The sequence below is a fragment of the Cupressus sempervirens genome, chromosome 9 (genome assembly GCF_028749045.1).
Source record: "Cupressus sempervirens isolate cs-2001-9-10 chromosome 9, ASM2874904v1, whole genome shotgun sequence".
NCBI classification, from domain to species: domain Eukaryota; kingdom Viridiplantae; phylum Streptophyta; class Pinopsida; order Cupressales; family Cupressaceae; genus Cupressus; species Cupressus sempervirens.
The window spans coordinates 231,223,772-231,233,267 of NC_143126.1; the positions used below are offsets into that span (position 1 = coordinate 231,223,772).

General features: G+C 35.8%; 1 pseudogene; it reads right to left on the bottom strand.

The window, feature by feature from the left end:
- Window positions 1-2,194: 2,194 nt before the first annotated feature.
- Window positions 2,195-7,418, bottom strand: LOC149538348 (uncharacterized; annotated as a pseudogene).
- Between the last annotated feature and the right edge of the window lie 2,078 nt (window positions 7,419-9,496).

The following is a 9,496-nucleotide window of genomic DNA, read 5'->3' on the forward strand; positions in this document are numbered from 1 at the left end:
TAGTTTAGGTCTCTTGAGAGACGACTAGGACATGATTGTTTATGCTAGAGACAAATAGAGGACTTAAAGATTGAGAGTGGATAATGGAGGTGTTAGTTTTCTTATTGGTCCTTCGTCTATATTTTTTAGCAATGTTTTGAAAACCATCATAGTGATTCTCATTTTCACTAGATAAGGAACTAGCCAAGATTAAAGTAGGGAAAGAAGCAAAAGGAATGGACATGGAGTTGGAAACTAAAGTGGGGAGGGGAATGGGATGTTCATCTAGGGTTTTGATAATAGAGAAACCCACATGAGGGTTAGCAAAATTGGCATTTTATTTTTTCGGGGGGAGGGGTGGGGGGGCAATGGGGGTGGAGGGGGGAGGTGAGGGATTAACCAATAGAGGTTTTTTTTGATGATGGGGAAGTCCTTCCTCAAATGCACTTCCCTTCTACATGGGAAACAAGCATACAAACCCCCAAGAACTTCAATAGGGTAGGAGTAATTATCCTCAATGATGTTAATGTTGATATCAGCCAAAATTTCTTTACCAAGATTCAACAAAATAAGTATTCAGGCATCCATATGAGGAACCAATCTCACAATATCATCTATTTAGTTGACTTTACGAAGTGGTTCAAGCAATTGTGGAAGGAAACATAATAGAAATGACAAGATTTGTTTGACCAAGATTCACCGAGGGGCTAAGTTGGAAAGAAATTCCTCATTAATGGCCTTGGCGGACCAAGCTAGGGCTCAAAAGGAGGTAGAACCCATTGTCTAATATTGTTTTTTAAGCACTTTGACTTGGGATTCAGGAATGGTACAGAAACTTACATATAAACTTTTTTGAATTTATCTACAAAACGAAATATGAAATCCAAGTTTCAAGTTCTAGTTGTTATGGAGTCAATCATCAAAAAATTTCCTAGGAGGGCATCTATGTACTTCAACAAAAGAGAAAGAAATACCTGAACTCCTTAATCTATTTTTTTCTTTCACAATTTCAACAAGCATTTTTGGATTCAAAGGAATAGAGAAAGGTAAAGGAACAACCTCATTATTCTTACCGGATTCACAAATTCTATGAATACTTGATAAATCAAACCTTGTGCTTGCGTCAATGGTAATGCCAGAGTTAGCAATTGCCCCAAAGAATGATTTGGGTCTTGCAAGCAAAAATTTGATGGTTTGGGGGGGATTGATCAATTTCGGATTAACATAAGCCATTGATTTCCTAGACGAAGCCATAGGAGAGATAGGGGGAACAAAATCTACCAAATGACAGAGGGAAGTGGAAGAGTTTTTAATCATATTAAATGTATTAAAAACATGGAGTGAACAAACCTGTCACCTTCGTCAAAGAAAGGAAGTTGTTTTGTCACTGTTTTCACAAAAGGTCATGAATTCTTTTCATTTAATAATATTTTCAATTACTTTATGATTTGTCATATAATATAATTAGTTTGTTGGAAAATTAGAATAAATTCAATTATTTATGATGTATTATATAATATAATTACACTATGAGAAAATTAAAGTATATATAAGTAGATTAAAAATAATAATTATGTTTTTATTAATAATTAACAAATTCAATTAACATTTCACAAAACATATTAGAAAATACATTGTAAATATTAGTAGTATAGATATCTTAAATAAATCTATCTAAAGAAATGTTGATAGATATCCACTAAAAAATAATTATAATTTAATTTACTATATCTAAAATTATTTATATTTCCTTTGTCTCCTTTTGACAAACTTAAGGCTTTAATTTTAATTTCTAAAAAGAGGATGATTTATATCTCTAAATATTATAATTTAAACAAATATTTAATATGGTATTTTATTAAATTATATTTTATTTATAATAAGATTTAAAGTTTTGACATGTAGATGGTTGTCAAATTTAACTTAGACGAATAAAAGTTAACATTACCACACACCATCCCACTCCACCCATTTTACCATTGTAGAATGCCTATCAATATTAATAATATTTATGAGGAAATGTTAGGAAAATCACATGATCGCGGTTTCTTATTTCGAGGGAAGCACAAAAGTTGCTAATGTTTAATTTTAAAAACATGCCTATGAAACAATTAGCTTCTACTTTCCCTCATAAAGGAAAAATAAGCCAACGTCTGTCTTGAGGTAGCGATCATACGAAGACTGTATAGCCTATGGAGTAATGCATGTGTTACAATTAGTCCTCTTCTAGAAAGTAAAAGGCTTCATCCTCACTATCAGATTCGCTCATTAAAATAATTTCCTGATGTTGAAATGTCTCCTTGCGCGTATCTCCATAGCACGTTAGTAATCTCTCCACTACTTTTCTCATAGAAAGCCACTGGTTAGGCACTCTATTTGGGAAAACCAAAGCCAAATGCAAGACGCACATCATTTGTTCAATGCAATTATCTCCCACCATGCGATCAACAAACACAACCATGTCTTGTCTGCCCATCAGAATTCTATAGTGTATCCATTCCACAATGTCCTCGTCCTCTCCATACTCTTCCTCACTCATCGCTTTCATCTCGCTTAGCAGCTCTAACATCACCACTCCGAAATTGTACATATCACTCTTCTCGTTCACCTTTAGCCTCTCCGCATATTTTGCATCACAATTCCCAATTCTAATAAAAAGTAGAAGATAATTTGTGTAAGGAAAAACTAATCTAATTTGTGGAAGAAAACTAAGGTAACTAGATGTGAAAGAGTGAGTTTTGATACCTAGGGCAATGTATCCGTGTGACCTTACGTAACCAGACACTGTGAACTCATACCCCGGCTTGTTTAGCTCTTTGGATACCCCAAAATCTGAAATTTTAGCCCCAAATTCTGTTGGCAGCATTAATTTCTATCAACAACCCAGCCTGTCCACAGCCCACCTTGACCATCCACCGTCTAGCCCAGCTTAGCCATCTAGCATCGTCTACAATAAATTGCAGACAATGAACCGTGTTAGCCCACACAATAATAGTCCATATTTAATTCCATATTTAATATATTATAACATGTGTAAAATGTATTTTGTATTCAAGAAAGTTCTCCGACCTCTATAAATAGAGGCATTGTTATAGGATTTGAGCGTCAAATGTTTATTTGATCATGGTGGATCAATAGAGCCCATTTTGAGTTTCTTAGTGTGGATCATGAGTGGATGGAATGCTATAGCATTCTATGAATTTGTAATAGATTTCAGTTATGTTAATGAGTATGAAGTGTTGTAGCACAGCTTGATGTCTTTGTGTTTTGCTTATTGATTTGAATGTTTATCATTGCATGCATGTTTTTCTTTGATCCACTTTATCCACCTCCTTCAAGTGGTATCAAAGCTACTGGGAAATGATCCTAGAGATTGTGGAGAGGTTGATGAGTTTAGAATTGGTGAAGAGTGTTGTGGCATCGTAGCCCAAAAGTCAATGACATTTGAAGTTATCTTCTGCAAGAATAAAGAGAAGAACAAATCAAGAGATTGCTATGAGAAACAAAGAAGCCATGAAAAAAAGGAAGCCAAAGTTGAAGTGTGTTTGAGTTAGCGTTGTGTGACACTATCATTCATTGATTTGGAGCATGTCTGTGCAAGCAGAAGTGCAAGAGAATGCATACACATGGCATGGAAGATATTGATCACAGAAATGTTTATTATGTCTTTGTGTTCGAAGTATGCACGTTTGATGTTATAGAATAGTTATTGAAGATAGTTGTGATTATAGTAAGTGAAAGTAGGTTGGATTGGTGTTGATTTGGTTGTCATGATATAAAGACACATGTGTGTTCTGATTGGATAAAAGTGTTGGGATTCAAAGTGAGAATTTGTTTGTGTAATTGTGAAGGCTATGATGTTGTTGATAATAGTCAATGTAATAGAAGTTTGTTGCATTGATAGCCCCCAATCAAGTGATGAAAATTGAATGAGAATTGTTTGCTAACGAGCTATTGTAAGGGGCGCATTATCGGTTGTACCCGACACCCTAGAGTTTGACTAAATATATTGATGAACCATGTATGTGAAAATTATTCCTATAGAACTAGCAAGTACAACGGTTGGATACCCATGTATTTCGGTAGATGGATTTCTTTTTATATGGACTCAATAATCAGTTTGATGCAGGTCAAGAAGGAGAAAAGAAAAAGTGATGATAGTTTTCTCATAATGATTAGAACCAATGAGTACTTGGTTTGTAAACCATTTGAGTACAAATTTTTTGGTAATCTAAAACCATATGCGATGTTTCTACATCATGTGAGTTAGTGCTAATCTGAAACCATTTGTAATGTTTGGTGGTCTATTATAACCACTATTATAGAAGGTTCATGATTAGCCAATACCATTCAAATGTAAAGTTTTTGGTCAGCTAGAAACCATTTGTATTTACATTGGTTAGGGGTAAGCCGTATAATCAAAAGTGATTATGATGAGGGAAAACAATATAAATGCAGTAGCATTAGTGACAAAAATTAAGGGGGAGTGTTGGCAGCATTAATTTCTATCAACAACCCAGCCTGTCCATAGCCCACCTTGACCATCCACCATCCAGCCCAACTTAGCCGTCTAGCACTGTCCACAATAAATTGTAGACAATGAGCCGTCTTAGACCACAAAATAACAGTCCATATTTAATTCCATATTTAATATATTATAACATGTGTAAAATGTATTTTGTATTCAAGGAAGTTCTCAGACCTCTATAAATAGAGGCATTATGTAAGGATTTGAGCATCAGATGTTTATCCGATCATGGTGGATCAATAGAACCCATTTTGGATTTCTCAGTGTGGATCATGAGTGGATGGAATGCTGTAGCATTTTATGAATTTGTAATAGTTTTCAGTTATGTTAATGAGTATGAAGTGCTGTAGCACAGCTTGATGTCTTTGTGTTTTGCTTATTGATTTGAATATTTATCATTGCATTCATGTTTGTCTTTGATCCACTTTATCCACCTCCTTCAAATTCCTCATTAAGCAAAATATTGCTGGATTGCACATCTATGTGCAATATTTGAGGGCAGCAATCATGATGCATATAACTCAGACCACGAGCTAGACGAAGAGCAATCTGATAACGGATCGGCCATTGGAGATTTACTTGTGGTCCTGATCGATTTCCGTGCAGAATGTCGAACAAGCTGCCGTTGGGCATGAACTCGTACACCAACAGCTTGAAATCGGAGTCTTCACTTGAAATGCAACAGAGAACCTTCAAGATGTTAGCGTGCCCGATGACTCCCAATTTGTCCACCTCCACTTCCCCCATTTTACTCCCTTCCCGTTCTGCTCGTGTTCCGGATCTTTTGAACAGCTACGGCTTGCCCGTTCTGTAGAATGACCTTATAAACTTTTCCAGCACCTCCAGAGCCAATCACGTTACTCTCTCTCAGATTGCGAAGGATGAATGCCTCGTCCACATCTGTTGAATGGAACGGCGTCATCTTCCACGACTGCGTGTCTGCGTAACGTCGCTTCGAGGAGCGAGACAGATAAATGCAGCCCAAGGTAATGACGGCAAGTATAAATAAAGATGGTACCAGAATGGTCACTAACCTCTGAGGTGACATTTTACTTGAAGATGAACACGAAGGTAGCATTAGATTCCGCCCTCCACATAGCTTCGGGTTAGCGACAAAGCTGTCCTTGTAAGCCGCATTGTCTAAGCCATCCGGAATGCACCCAGACAAGCGATTGTTGGATACATTGAAAACGTTTAGATTCGGTCCTCCCAATTCGAGAGGAACCCTTCCAGAAAGCATATTGTTTGACAAATCAAGAGTATTTATTTTGCTAAATGATCCAGGGATTTCGCCCGTAAGCCTATTGTAACCCAAATTGAGCTGAGTGAGATTCTTCAGTGACATTATTTCCTCAGCAATCCCTTGTGAGAGAACATTGTTGTCCAGCAGGAGAATGTTGACCAAATTCAAACTTCCGAGCTCAGGTGGAATGGGGCCTGAGAGGTGGTTGTTGCTAGCTTCAAACACTTGAAGTTTTGTAAGCCGCCCAACTTCCGGAGGAATTACTCCGTGGAAGAGGTTGTTGCTTATCGTCAATCGAATCAGACTCGTTGCTTGGCCAATTGCGGGTGAAATCTTGCCTTGGAACTTATTTTTCTCTAGAAACAATCCCTGGAGCTTGTCAGCACCCCATAGTCCCGGAGGAATCTCGCCGCTCAGCTGGTTGTCGTCGATGTACAGATACTCTAGAGATTTGCAGTGTGCAACGAACGAAGGCAAAGGACCGTCGAATTTGTTTGATGTGCCAACGAAGCCATACAGCACTCCTCCCCTGCACAGATTCTTCGGCAGAGGGCCTTCCAACCCAGTATTGGACACATCAGAGACCGCGAAACTGGAATATGAGCCTAAACTCTGGGGCAACAAGCCACTGAAACTGTTGTTGTACAGCATCAAGTTACTCAAGTGCAGGAGCTCTCCGATCTGATAGGGGATGTTTCCGGCAAGCGAATTGTTTTGCAATTGAAGAAGGCTCAGATATGTGAGATTACCAACTGCGTCGGGAACGGTGCCTTCGAGCTGATTGTGCCCCAAATCCAAAATGGATAATCTTGTGAGCTGGTCTATGTTCACCGGAATTCGTCCAGATAAGTTGTTTCTAAATAGAGAGAGTTCCCTCAAATTTGACAGAGAAATCAAACTGGCAGGAATATCGCCAGGAAGATCATTCTGCGACAGATCCAGGAACTCCAGTCGAGTTAAATTGCCCAAGGAAGAAGGGATTTCTCCAACAAGGCTGCAGTTACCTAGCCTTAACGCTTGCAGCTGCTTTAAATTTCCTAGTTCTCTCGGTATAACATCGGGATGCAGACGATTACCCCCAATCGTGAAGTTTCTCAGAGACACCACACTCCCTACAAAATTAGGGAATGCCCCAGTCAGACTATTTTCGTGCAACAAGAGAGCTTCTATCTTTGGCAGGAGGCCGAAGGCTGGTGGAATGGACCCGCTAATAGCATTGTATGACAAATTCAGAACTCTCAACTCACTCAATCCGGAGATATGAATCGGCAGCTTTCCAGTGAAGCCGTTGCTTGACAAATCGAGCTTTTGCAAACGGTTGCAATTGAAGAGGGCGTCTGGGGAAAGAATAGTGAAAGCATTGCCCTGAAGAGTCAAAGCCGTGAGATTGGGAAGGCTGCAAACGGCAGAAGTGAAGTTGCGAGAAATGGAGTGAGCAGTGAGATCAACAGTCGTAACTCTGTCGAACTCATCACAGACAATTCCTTTCCAAGCGCATGGAGTTTGCTGAGACTCGTTCCAGTTGCTCAAAGCATTACTGCTGTCCCTCCAGTCTCCATTTCTGAGATTAAGCAAAATTACTCCGTCATGTGACAGAGAAGCACAGTGGGGAAGCAAAAGGAAATAGCTGAGAATGTATGAAAACAAAGCAAGCGTTGTGTGGAACATGATTGGGTGCACAATGTTTCAGCAAATTCAAATAACGATAAGAAAATCTCTCGGTTTCGTTCAGTTTGTAGTTACAATGGCAAAGCGCTTCCAGACTTCCATTAATATCCTTTTCTGACGTTATCCTTTTTTGAAGGAAGCTTCGGGCGACGGCTATCCAGCCCCACCGTTCGGGATGGCTGGATGGCCATACTCCATGACCCCCATACCCATGCCTGCCCATGCCTTGCCCGCAGCAGTCAAATCCAAGGTGGCACTGATTATTTTAATTCGTCGTTGTCCCCCACTTCATCGATCCGCGTTTATGGCAGGAAAATGGCCGGTACAATGTTGTTTATAGGGCAAGGAGAAACTTTATTCTCCATTCTCCAAACTATTTATTGTTACTGAAATATTAAACCTATTTTTATTTTACATAAAAGAGATTAGTTAATTTTAATTTTTTTTTGTAATTTTGCAAATATATGCAATAGCTACTAAGCTTTAGCAAATATGCAAGTGAAATATTAAACCTATTTTTATTTTGTAAATATATGCAATATCTACTACTAAGCTTTAGCAAATATGCAAGTGAAATATTGAACATGGTTATTGATATTTATAAATTTTAAAAAGAAGAAGTTAGATTATTTTAATAAATTTAATCTTATCACTTTTATCTAATGTAGTTCTACATACTATAATCGGTTATTAAATTTGAGTAATAATAAATTATAATAGCCATATATGCATATAACATTTTCGAAATCTTAACATAAATATTCAAACTATCTAACAACTAACACAAAACAAAATTAACATCTCTAGATAAATAGTAATTTCTTTCAAACAAGAGTAAATAGTTAATTCCTTAAACCACGAATAAATAGTTTTTTTTTTTTTTCCTTTTGTTTTTTTTATAAATTTTTTTTATCGATAAGAGGCCAAAGCCAAGGTTAATTATTATGTATTATTATTAATTATTATTTTACTAAGCATGGGTAGATTCGAACCCAAGACCTCTTCGATAAGAGGCTCACAATTTATTGCATGTTGTAGGCTCTTGCCTAAACCAAGAATAAATAGTTAATCCCTTGAAACAAGTGTAAATAAATTTAACTCTTTTGAACATTTATTTTAATGTTATTTATATCATTTCTTAAATTTTAATAGTAACTCAATTAAATATTAAAAAAAAGTTTTTTTAACAAAAAATTAATGAGTTAATATCACTCTATTATCCCTTCACCATATTACTAACTCTATTATATGATTTCATTTATATCACTTCATTTAAAAAAACTATGATAAAGGAAAATAAATGATTAACTTTTATGATATATAGAAATCTAAATTTTACTTCACACTTATATGATTACACAAAATTAATCTATCTCAAATTCTATTGGTATTATAATTTTTATTTCATTATATTTAGTAAAAAATAAATTTGAATCGTAAATATCTAATTATCTATCACGTTTTTTTAAAAAAAATATAATATTACAATAAAACTTAAATTTAAAATATACTCTTTGGATGAGTGAAATGTTTCTATTTACCAATGGGTGAATAAAGGGCAATCATAAGAATGATGATATGTTGTATGATTGAAATCCATGAAAGTGTCTATTGTCTCGACACCTCGAATTGTGTTTAATAAAAGAAAAGTGATTAAGGGTTTATAATGCAATTTATTATATGATATTAAAGAGTTTTTCTTTTTTGATTTTAAATTTCTTAAAATATCCTAAATAAATATATTTAAAATATTTTAATGCTATAATTATAATTTGCAAAAATTAGCTTAATAGAGTAAACCACTACTTAATTGACATCATATAATTAATGTCAAAATAAATAAAAGTAGAGTAAACCATTGCTATAATGATCATCCCAAATTCTATTTTATTAAAAAAAATCTTATATAAATAAAATAGCTACTTCAAGGGCTCCTGGAGGAAAGAACCAATAACAAAACCTTCATTCCTTGCCCATACATAGAAAGTAAACAAAAAATTTCATTTACATAATTACACATTATAAAATATGTAAAGGAGAATATTAACGAATGACAACATGATCCTCCATATAAGTGT